Below are 12664 nucleotides of genomic sequence, written 5' to 3'. Positions count from 1 at the left end.
AAAAAAATTAGCCAGGTATGGTGGTGGGTGCCTGTACTCCCAGCTACTTGGGAGGCTGAGGCAGGAGAATTGCTTGAACCCGGGAGGCGGAGGTTGCAGTGAGCTGAGTTCGCACCATTGCACTCCAGCCTGGGCATTGGAGCAAGACGCTGTCTCAAAAAAAAAAAAAAAGAAAGAAAGAAAGAAAGAAAGAGGACTTTTCCAAGGTCAAAGAGCCAGGAACTGGAGGAGCCAGGATGTACGCCCAGGTGGCCTGGTGTCAGTCTGTGATGTTAACACCTGCATGCTGCTGCCTCTCCTGTAGCCATCCCAGGGGCTGTCACTACGGCTGTTTGACCCCAGGATTTCCGTAAATGAGCAAGCCCCTTCCAAAGAGGCCATGTGAAGCAGGAGGACCATCATGGTCCACTATAGGGACCATGGTGTGAAACCAGGTCCTGACAACCCCCCTAGACCTCAGTTTTCTGATCGGCAGGTAGGTAGAGCGGGGGGCCATGATGATGTGGGCTTTGCTCTCTCACAGGATTATAAGAGACTAGCGAGGAATGGGTTTGGCAGCACTTCCCAGGCTTTGCAAAACCCAGGCAGCCCAGGCCCAGGGGTGCGGCATTTGCATCCAGCTCTTGCAGTCTGCCTTCAACTCCCTGAGTCTGAGGCTCCTCACATTTCAGATTGCCTTGCAGGGATGCTGAGAACATCAAAAGGAAATATGTACAAAAGATACTGTGCTCCACAAGACTGCAGAACTTCTTTTCTGTCCTAAAAGGGAGGATATTTGTGCCCAAATAGGGTGCTTTAGGTAATGAGACCGAAGGAAAGGTCAGCCTCTGCTGACAGTCTTCATCCTGAGAATCCAGTGCCTTGGGCAACTGATCCCAGCTGCCGATATCAACACAGCACAGAGGTTTTTCTCTGGGAGCTGGAAGGAAAGGAAAATGCACTTCTTCCACTTAGAGATCACCCATGAAAAGTAGTAGTTTCTTTTCCAACTATGAACTATATGGTTTTTTTTTGTTTGTTTTTTTGTTATTTTTTTTTTTTGAGGCAGAGTTTTCACTCTTGTTACCCAGGCTGGAGTGCAATGGCGCGATCTCGGCTCACCGCAACCTCCGCCTCCTGGGTTCAGGCAATTCTCCTGCCTCAGCCTCCTGAGTAGCTGGGATTACAGGCACGTGCCACCACGCCCAGCTAATTTTTTTGTATTTTTAGTAGAGACGGGGTTTCACCATGTTGACTAGGATGGTCTCGATCTTTCTACCTCGTGATCCACCCGCCTCGGCCTCCCAAAGTGCTGGGATTACAGGCGTGAGCCACCGCGCCCGGCACTATATGTTTTTTAAAAATAATATTTTATTTTTAAAAATTACCCTGAAGGCAGGGCGCGGTGGCTCACGCCTGTAATCCCAGCACTTTGGGAGACTAAGGAGGGCGGATCATGAGGTCAAGAGATGGAGATCATCCTGGCCACCAAGATGAAACTCTGTTTCTACTAAAAATACAAAAATTATCCAGGCATTATGGTACATGCCTGTAGTCCCAGCTACTAGGGAGGCTGAGTCTGCAGAATCGCTTGAATTCGGGAGGCAGAGGTTGCGGTGAGCTGAAATTTCACCACTGCCCTCCAGCCTGGTGACAGACTGAGACTCTGTCTCAAAAAAACAAAAACAAAGAAAAACCCCTTCATTGCCGGGCCTGGTGGCTCAAGCCTGTAATCCCAGCACTTTGGGAGGCCAAGGCGGGTGGATCACAAGGTCAAGAGATCGAGACCATCCTGGTCAACAAGGTGAAACCCCGTCTCTACTTAAAATACAAAAAATTAGCTGGGCGTGGTGGCGCGTGCCTGTAATCCCAGCTACTCAGGAGGCTGAGGCAGAAGAATTGCCTGAACCCAGGAGGTGGAGGCTGTGGTGAGCCAAGATCGCGATATTGCACTCCAGCCTGGGCAACAAGAGCGAAACTCCGTCTCAAAAAAAAACAAAAAACAAAAAAAACCAAAAACCCCTTCATTGAGGTATAATTGAAACACCATAGACATTCCAAGCGTTACAAGATTAAAGTGTACAATATAATACATTTTGCCACATGCATTTATCCATGAAGCCACTATCACAATCAAGATAGTAAATGTACCTGTCACTCCAAAAGTTTCCTCATGCTTATTGGTAATCCCTCCCTCCCGCCTCTCCCTGCCCACTGCCATCCCAAAACAACCAATGATCTGCTTTCTGTTTCCATAGTTTGCATTTCTAGATTTTGGGATATAGGGAATCATATAGGATATACTTTTTTTTTTTTTTTTTTTTGAGGTGGAGTCTCACTCTGTCACCCATGCTGGAGTGCAGTCTCAGCTCACTCCAACCTCCCCCTCCCAGATTCAAGCAATTCCCTTCCCTCAGTCTCCCAGGTATCTGGGACTACAGGCGCATGCCACCACGCCCAGCTAATTTTTGTTCTTTAGTATAGATGGGGTTTCGTCATGTTGGCCAGGTTGCCCTTGAACTCCTGACCTCAAGTGATCTGCCCGCCTTGGCCTCCCAAAGTGCTGGGATTATAGGCGTGAGCCACCACACCCGGCTGGATGTATTCTTTTCTATATGGCTTCTTCCACTTAGCATAATTATTTTGAGACTCACTCACGTGTCAATAGTTCCTTTTTATTCCTGAGTATTCCACTGGACGGGTGTGTCACAATTTATCCATTCATTTGTTGATGGACATTTGAGTTGTTTCCAGGTTTTGGTATTACAAATAAAGCTCCTATGAAAATTCATGTACAAGTTTTTGCATGGACATGTATTTCCTTTTCTCTTGGATAAATACTTAGGAGTAGAATGGTGGGATCATAAGGCAGATGTTTTTGTTTTTGTTTGTTTTTTTTTCGTTTTTGTTTTTGTGTTTTTTTTTTTTTGAGACAGAGTTTCGCTCTTGTTACCCAGGCTGGAGTGCAATGGCGCGATCTCGGCTCACCGCAACCTCCGCCTCCTGGGTTCAGGCAATTCTCCTGCCTCAGCCTCCTGAGTAGCTGGGATTACAGGCACGCGCCACCATGCCCAGCTAATTTTTTGTATTTTTAGTAGAGACGGGGTTTCACCATGTTGACCAGGATGGTCTCGACCTCTTGACCTCGTGATCCACCCGCCTCGGCCTCCCAAAGTGCTGGGATTACAGGCCTGAGCCACCGCGCCCGGCCTTTTAATGTTTTAAGAAACTGTCAGACTGTTTTCCGAAGTGGTGGTGCAATTTTACATCCCCATCAGCAGCGTTTGGGAGTTCTTATGCTTTACATCTTCAACAGCACATAGTATGGTCAGCTTTTAAAATATTAGCTGTTCTTCTGGGTGTATAGCAGAACCTTTGTGGCTTTAATTTGGCATTTACGTACTGGCCTATGATGTGAACATCTTTTCATGCACGTGTTTGCCATCTGTATCTTCTCAAGTCTGTTCAGATTCCTTCCCCGTTTTATTATTGAGCTTGGTGAATTGTTTACATATTCTGCATACACATCCTTTATTAGACTTAGCTTCACCAACATTTTGTGGTTAGTGGTTTGTCTTTTGTCTTAACAGTGCCTTTGGAAAGCAGTTTATTTGGGTGGTCTAATATACGTTTGGTCTTTCACAGTTGGTACTTTTGGTATTATATCTAAACTTTTTCCTTAACCCAAGGTTTAGGGTTATTTCTAGAAGTTTTATGGTTTTAGGTTTTAAGGTTTATGGTCCATTCAGGATTTTTTTTTTTTTTGTATGGTGTGAGGTATAGACCCACGTTTTGGGGAATTTTTGCATATGGAAATCCAGTTGTTCTGGCGCCATTTGTTGAAAACGCTATCCTTTCTTCAGTGCATTACCTTTGTGCCTTTGCAACAACTCATTTTATATACATGTGGGGATTTATTTTCAGACATTTTTTTTTTTTTTTTAGATGGAGTTTTGCTCTTGTTGCCCAGGCTGGAGTGCAATGGCATGATCTTGGGTCACCACAACCTCCACCTCCCGGGTTCAAGCAATTGTCCTGCCTCAGCCTCCTGAGTAACTGGGACTACAGGCATGTGCCACCATGCCCAGCTAATTTTTCTATTTTTAGTAGAGATGGGGTTTCACCATGTTGGTCAGGCTGGTCTTGAACTACTGACCCAGTTGATCTGCCCACTTCAGCCTCCCAAAGGTCTGGGATTACAGATGTGAGCCACCGCACCCGGCCTGTTTTCAGACTCTACTCTGTTCATTTGATCTATTTATTTAATTTGATGAAATATGCTGTTTTGGTGAGTACAGCTTTATAATAATTCTTGAAATCAGGGAGTCTTCTTTTAAAATCTCACATTTTAAAATATATAAAATACAGAGGCCGGGCGTGGTGGCTCACACCTGTAACCCCAGCACTTTGGGAGGCCAGGGCGGGTAGATCATGAGGTCAAGAGATCGAGACCATCCTGGTCAACATGGTGAAACCCCGTCTCTACTAAAAATGCAAAAAATTAGTTGGGCGTGGTGGTTCGTGCCTGTAATCCCAGCTACTTAGGAGGTTGAGGCAGGAGAATTGCCTGAACCCAGGAGGCAGAGGTTGCGGTGAGCCGAGATCGCGCCATTGCACTCCAGCCTGGGTAACAAAAGCAAAACTCTGTCTCAAAAATAAAATAAAATACAGTTATAATTTTAATGTCCTTTGCTAATTCTAACATCTGTGTAGTTTTGGATCTCTTGATTATTCTCATGTGGTATGCTTTCCTGAATCTTTGCATGCCTAGTAATCTTTGACTGGATGCCAAGTGTCGTGAATTTTACTGTTGGAGGGTACTGGACATTTTTGTATTCCTACAAAGCTTTTTGAATCTTGTTCTCAGATACATTTAATTGGTCTGGAAAAAGAGTCTGATGCTTTAATGTGTTGTTTTTATGACTTGCTAGGCAGGTCCAGTGCTCACTCTTGGGCTAATTATTCCTCATTTACAAGACAAGACCTTCCTGGATATTCGTATTAATCATGGCTTTTGTTTTCTGTTTTATGAAGCTTTGACATCTTGGGCCTTGCTAATCCTGGAGGCTGCTCCTCCCAGGGTTAGCTAATTCCTAGAGATAGCAAACTTGCCTGGCAGTGTGTCTTTCATATACAAATCAACCAGTCCAACATCCATACCCCCAGTTGCCTCCTTTATCTAAGTCTCACATACTAAGCCAGTATTTCCCTTGCCCTGAATCACCTTGGGGCAAGGTACTTGATGGGAAACCACCTATAAGCCAGCTGAAAATTATTCAGACTATCCAATCCTAAACTTGCTCAAACTTGCCTATTCTGCCTCACTCATTCCTTCACGAGAAAGCCACAATAAGGCTGGACACAGTGGCTCACGCATGTAATCCCAGCACTTTGGGAGGCCGAGGCAGGCAGATCCCGAGGTCAGGAAATCAAGACCATCCTGGCTAACATGGTGAGACCCCTTCTCTACTAAAAATACAAACAATTAGCCAGGCATGGTGGCATGCGCCTGTAGTCCAGCTACTCAGGAGGCTGAGGCAGGAGAACTGCTTGAAGCCGGGAGGCGGAGGTTGCAGTGAGTTGAGATTGCACCACTGCACTCCAGCCTGGGCAACAGACACTTGTCTCAAAAAGGAAAAAAACAAAACAAAACAAACACACACACACACAATAAAGGCTTTGGGTCTTGCTCCGCCACTGGTTCTTCTGTCTCCTGACTCAGGCTGGTGTTTCCCCATATGGTCCATGTAACATGGTATGTCCCCTTCTTTAAGAATGTAATACATTCTTTCAAGGCAGCTGTCTCCATGTCTCACTGTATCTGATTAAAACAAAATCAGATACGGTACATCTTAAAGCAACACATTCCTACCAGTCAGACCAAAAACTCAGTTCACAGGACATGAGGTACTGTGAACCTCATGTCCTGTGAACTTTTTGTCTGACTGGTACGAAAAGGTACTATTCTCAGCCCAGCATGACACCAAACGCTGTTCCGATTTTTTATTAGGTCTCCCTCACCCTGTTAATTTCCTCGCATTCATGTGCTGATCAGTATTCTGGTGAATATTCAAAAGAGATCCACTGCAGATCTCTTGGGGTCGCGCGGCTTTCTCTGGTACTGTGTCCTAGAACTTTAGCTGCCTTGGTGGCTTCTCATTCCTCGACACAGGCAGGCTGGTAGGTTAACATCAGTCCACTTCACTGTGACACTGCTTGGAGACTCTTGGAATGCAGTGGGCTGGAGCAACTGTACGACTCCCTTTATTTCATTCCTCAGGGATTATTCTCTGTCAATGTCTGATGCCTCGAAAACCACTGTTTCATATTATTTTGTGCGCGTTTTTTTCAGGTACAATGATAAATCAATTACTTTCATCTTGGCTAGTTGCAAAAAACTCCTGTATGCTTTATTTTTTGCTTTTTTAAGGTTATGGTTCTACTAGTGTAGAAGCTGGGGCAGTATCAGTGAAGTGAGTCCACACCCTCCCTTATACAGATAACCAACCAGAGACTGGAAGAGGTGGTCTTGGCGGCAGTCAGAACCAGAATTTATGTTAAATACTGGTCTAGTTACCTTTCTATGACATTATCCTTTAGTCTTTATCTTCTTTAAATCTCATTTTTTTTTTTTTTTTTTTTGAGACGGAGTTTCGCTCTTGTTACCCAGGCTGGAGTGCAATGGCGCGATCTCGGCTCACCGCAACCTCCGCCCCCTGGGTTCAGGCAATTCTCCTGCCTCAGGCTCCGGAGTAGCTGGGATTACAGGCACGCGCCACCATGCCCAGCTAATTTTTTGCACCTTTAGTAGAGACGGGGTTTCACCATGTTGACCAGGATGGTCTCGATCTCTTGACCTCGTGATCCACCCACCTCAGCCTCCCAAAGTGCTGGGATTACAGGCTAGAGCCACCGCGCCCGGCCTCATTTTTTTTTTTTTTGAGACAGTCTTGCTCTGTTGCCCAGGCTGGAGTGCAGTGGTGTGATCTCGGCTCACTGCAACCTCCGCCTCCTGGGTTCAGCAATTTTCCTGCCTCAGCCTCCCCAGTAGCTGAAATTACAGGCATGTGCCACCACACTGGGCGAATTTTTGTATTTTTAGTAGAGACAGGATTTTGCCATGTTGGCCAGGCTGGTCTTGAACTCCTGACTTCAGGTGATCTGCCCACCTTGGCATCCCAAAGTGCTGAGATTATAGGCATGAGACACCATGCCCAGCCTTATACTTCGTTTTTTTTGAGATGGAGTTTCGCTCTTGTTACCCAGACTGTAGTGCAATGGCGCAATCTTGGCCCACCGCAACCTCCGCCTCCTGGGTTCAGGCAATTCTCCTGCCTCAGCCTCCTGAGCAGCTGGGATTACAGGCACGAACCACCATGCCCAGCTAATTTTTTGTATTTTTAGGAGAGACGGGGTTTCACCATGTTGACCTGGATGGTCTCAATCTCTTAACCTCTTGATCCACCCGCCTCAGCCTCCCAAAGTGCTGGGATTACAGGCTTGAGCCACCATGCCCGGCCTATTCTTCGTTTTCAAGTAATATATTTTCAAAGAAAACAAAAACTTGCTTAAACATTTCTATTTCCACATGGCCTGACTTCCCCAATCTCGGCAAAAAAGTTGGAAGCTTGTTGTCGAGAGGGGGTTAGAAGGTTTCTGAACTAGGAACCCCACCAGAGACCTGGAGGATGAACTCAATGTGGACATACTAGAATGCTGAAACTCCCAGCCCTCTTCCCCAAAAGAGCTCTCCATCCAGCAGCTCATAGTGAACCTTCCCGATATGAGATCAAAAGCTTCTCCCAGAAAACCCGTCCAGCCCAGAGCAAGGTTCTGGAAGTATGGACACGGGAAAAAAAAAAAGCAGCTCAATAAGATCACCTTACTAGCATAGCATATATTCTTTTTAATACTCCACTCTTAAATATAAGCAAGATTACCAATGCTTGCCAGGCAGCTAAAGAAAATCTGTAACATCAAAGATTAAACTGAAGAACAGAAAGCAAAGAGACATTAGAGATGAAAGCTTCTACAGAGCGTATTAATATTCTCAAAAATAAGATGTTACGTGAAGGAAAAAGGTACCGTATCTATATATCTACATATATAAAGGAACAATCAACTTGGAGTAATCTTCCATAAAGATCAAAAGACAAGAAAACTGGAGTGGGGACACACAGGGAGGAGAGGTAAGTCTGGGTCCACCATCTGAATAACAGAAAGTCCAGAAAGAAAAACCATAGACAACCTAAGGAAGAAAATCACTGACAAAGAATTCAACAAAGTTTCCCAGAAATTAAGGACAAAAATCCACTCAAAAAGGGGCCTGGCACAGAAACAGACCTGCATCAAGGCAGGTATTAATACATCATTGTGAAATTTTGGAACAGTGGTGACAGAAGGGAAAGAAAACCTAGTCATATAGAAAAGATCCGACTCAAAATCACTTGACTTCTCTACAGCAATGCTAGATGGCAAAGTAACCATGCCTTCAAAATTCTGGAGGAAGCTAATTCCAACATAACAATTTCATACCCAATCCAATGAAGTGCGAGCATATTTTTAGACATGAAGGTACTCCCCCAAAATAAGGACATAAAAGGTTATACAGAAAACAGATTCAACAGAGGAGCAGTGTGGGGAGTGTCCAGGGTGACAGCGACACACCAGGCACAGGGGGAAACCAGTCCGGATGGGAATGGGTCAAGAATAATAACTGATAAATGAAATGTCATGATCTTTAGATAAGATTGGGGTTGAATTAGAGACAAATAGAAAACTAAGCAAATAAAAATGCAAGAGGGAAAAGTTACTTTCAGGAAAAAGTTCCACAGTAATCTAGTCTATATGGCACCATCATATTTTTTAAAAGTTTAACATCTTAATAATTTAACACTGAATATGATCTAACCAGAATTACCATATCAGGAGATGGGTGAGAGGAAGTATATCCCTCTGGTGAGCAGGAGGAAGAGAGGATTCCAAAGATAATGCCAGCCGGGTGCAGTGGCTCACATCTATAATCCCCAGCACTTTGGGAGGCTGAGGCGGGCAGATGGCTTGAGGCCATGAGTTCAAGACCAGCCTGGGCAACATAGCAAAACCCTGTCTCTACAAAAAATACAAAAATTAGCTGGGCACAGTGGTGCCTGCTAGTATTTCTAGCTACTTGGGATGCTGAGGTGAGAGAAACACCTGAGCCTAGCAAGGTTGAGGCTGTAGCAAGCCATGATTGTGCCACTGTACTCCAGCCTGGGGGACAGTGAGAGTGAGACCATTTCAAAACAAGCAGACAAAAAACCATCAAGGAATAGCCATGAAAACATGTTCATATTGAGACATGGAGGTAAATACAAACAAATCAGCCAAGAGTTGGAAGGACTATTGTGAGGCAAGGACAGTGGGGTAAAGGCAGGGTAGGAGGGCTGTTTTTCATAATAAACCTTACAGAACAACTTGCCTTTAATATATGCCAACTGATTTTTCCCTTAGATGCAGAATATAAAACTATTCACAAAGCTACACAGTTTAGGTTGACTCCCCTTCACTTTTCAGGATCTAGGTAGGGTTATAGGCAGTTTCCACGGTGTGGAGAATCCGCAAGGCTGGTGCTCCACACGGGTCCGGGGTGAACCACATCAAAAGTCACTTTTCAGATCCAGGACGCAGTTCACTACCATTAAGGGTAATGTGTTATTATTCAAAGTACTGTTTACTGTCAAAGGAAGGCTAGTGCTCCTGGACGGGTCCAGGGTGAACCACATCAAAAGTCGCTTTTCAGATCCAGGACGCAGTTCACTACCATTAAGGGTAATGTGTTATTATTCAAAGTACTGTTTACTGTCAAAGGAAGGCTAGTGCTCCTGGACGGGTCCAGGGTGAACCACATCAAAAGTCGCTTTTCAGATCCAGGATGCAGTTCACTACCATTAATAATGTGTTATTATTCAAAGTACTGTTTACTGTCGAAGTATGATGAATTAGGTAATGGTTATACTAAAACAACATATTCTAGTACAGGATCAAAATGTGGCTTCAGGTCTACCATGTAAGAATCACCTATCTGGGGCACAAGGGAATATTGTTTAAAATGCAGATTCCTGGACCCCACTTCAGGCATAGGCCTTGCAGTTTTCACTTTTTTTTTTTTTTTGAGATGGAGTCTCTTTTTGTCCAGGTGGGACTGCAATGGCCTGACGTCCACTCACCACAACCTCTGACTCACAGGTTCAAGCAATTCACCTGCCTCAGCCTCGTGCTTAGCTGGGATTACAGGTGCAAGCCACCATGCCCAGCTCACCCAGCTTGGCCAGCTCATTTTTGTATTTTTATTAGATGGGGTTTCCCCACGTTGGTCAGGCTGGTCTCAAACTCTCCTGACCTCAGGTGGTCCACCTGCCTTGGCCTCCCAAAGTGTTGGGATTACAGGTGTGAGCCACCACGCCTGGCTGCAGTCTTCATTTATAACAAGATCCTTAGCTGATATTGAAAACCACCTCTCTCTTTTTTTTTTTTTTGAAACGAAGTCTTGTTCTGTCCCCTAGGCTGGAGTGCAGTGGTGTGATCTCCGCTCACTGCAATCTCTAAATCTCTACCTCCTGGGTTCAGGCAATTCTCCTGCCTCAGCCTCCTGAGTAGCTGGGACTACAGGCACCTGCCACCATGTCCAGCTAATTTTTGTATTTTTAGTAGAGATGGGGTTTCACACCATGTTGGCCAGGACGGTCTCGATATCCTGACCTTGTGATCCACCACGTTGGCCCTCCAAAGTGCTGGGATTAAAGGTGTTGAGCCACCCTGCCCAGCCTCTCATCTGTTATATTAATTACCTAGCAGGTTTCAGTAATGTCAGCAAATCAATGTCTGCAAATCAAGGTTACCAGCAGGGAAAAGGGAAAGAAGTCCGGGTAGGGGCCAGGCACAGTGGCTCATGCCTGTAACGCTAGCACTTTGGGAGACCGAGGTGGGCAGATCACTTGAGCCGAGGAGTTCAAGATCAAACTGGGCAACAAAGAGACCCCATTTCTACAAAGAAACTAAGTCCACGCAGGGTACGGGCGGGTAGCATTGCTTCTACATGAAATAATTCCATTTATAAAGATTTCAGGCCAGGAGCGGTAGCTCACGCCTGTAATCCCAGCACTTTGAGAGGACATGGCAGGTGAATCACCTAAGGTCAGCCAGCCTGACCAATATGATGAAATCCCATCTCTACTAAAATACAAAAAAATTAGCCAGGCGTGGTGGTGCGCACCTGTGGTCCCAGTAACTTGAGAGGCTGAGGCAGGAAAATTGCTTGAATCTGGGAGGCGGAGGTTGCAGTGAGACAAGACTGTACCACTGCACTCTAGCCTGGCGAAAGAGCAAGACTCCATCTCAAAAAGAGAAAAAAAAAACAAATTTTCCGGCACAGTGGCTTACCCTTGTAATCCAAGCCTGAGCACTCTGGGAGGCTGAAGCAAGTGGATCAGTTGAGGTGAGGAACTCAAGACTGGTCAGCATGGTGAAACTGCATCTCCAGTAAGATGAATACAAAAATTCGGCGTGGTGGTGTGTGCCTGTATTCCCAGCTACTCAGGAGGCTGAAGCAGAACTGCTTGAACCCGGGAGGCAGAGACTGCAGCGAGCTGAGATCACACCACTGCACTCCAGCTTGGGCAACAGAGCGAGACTCTGTCTCAAAAATAAAGAAAAAAAAAAAAATATATATATATATATATATATGTATAGTTTTGTTTTGTTTTGAGACGGAGTTTCACTCTTGTTACCCAGGCTGGAGTGCAATGGTGTGATCTCGGCTCACCGCAACCTCCGCCTCCTGGGTTCAGGCAATTCTCCTGCCTCAGCCTCCTGAGTAGCTGGGATTACAGGCATGCACCACCATGCCCAGCTAATTTTTTGTATTTTTAGTAGAGACGGGGTTTCACCATGTTGACCAGGATGGTCTCGATCTCTTGACCTCGTGATCCACCCGCCTCGGCCTCCCAAAGTGCTGGGATTACAGGCATGAGCCACCGCGCCCGGCATATATATATATTTTTAAGACGGGGTTTCACCATGTTGGTCAGGCTGGTCTTGAACCCCTGACCTCAGGTGATCTGCCCGCCTTGGCTGCCAAAGTGCTTGGATTATAGACATGAGCCACCATGCCCAGCCAAAAATAGCTTATTAGAAACTCAAGACAAAGTCTTGCTCTTTTGTGCAGGCTGGAGTACAGTGGCAAGGTCATAGCTCACTATGGCCTCAAACTCCCAGGCTCAAGTGATCCTCCCACCTCAGCCTCTCAAGTAGTGAGGACCACAGGTGTGCACCACCATACCCAGTTATTCTTTAAATTTTTTGTTAGAGACAGGGTCTCACTATGTCTTGCAGGCTGGTTTTGAACTCCTGACCTCAAACAATCCTCTACCTCAGCCTCCCAGAATGTTGGAACCAAGCCACTGTGCCCAGCTGCTGGTTACCTGTTCTACACTAAAAACTATGTGGATGTACCAATCAATGCTGAGATGTTCTGATAAGCTCACAGGAATCTGTTTTCCCAAATCACCACAAAACTGCTTGTGTAGCCAGTATAGGAGCCAAGGAAGTTGGCTACTAGAATTCCCTGAATTACTTTTGTTATTGTTTTTGTTGTTGAGACAGGGTCTCGCTTTGTCTCCCAGGCTAGAGTGCAGTGGTGTGATTT

Source organism: Saimiri boliviensis, chromosome 21 (assembly GCF_048565385.1).
Source record: "Saimiri boliviensis isolate mSaiBol1 chromosome 21, mSaiBol1.pri, whole genome shotgun sequence".
NCBI classification, from domain to species: Eukaryota; Metazoa; Chordata; class Mammalia; order Primates; family Cebidae; genus Saimiri; species Saimiri boliviensis.
This window is presented reverse-complemented; position numbering follows the sequence as displayed.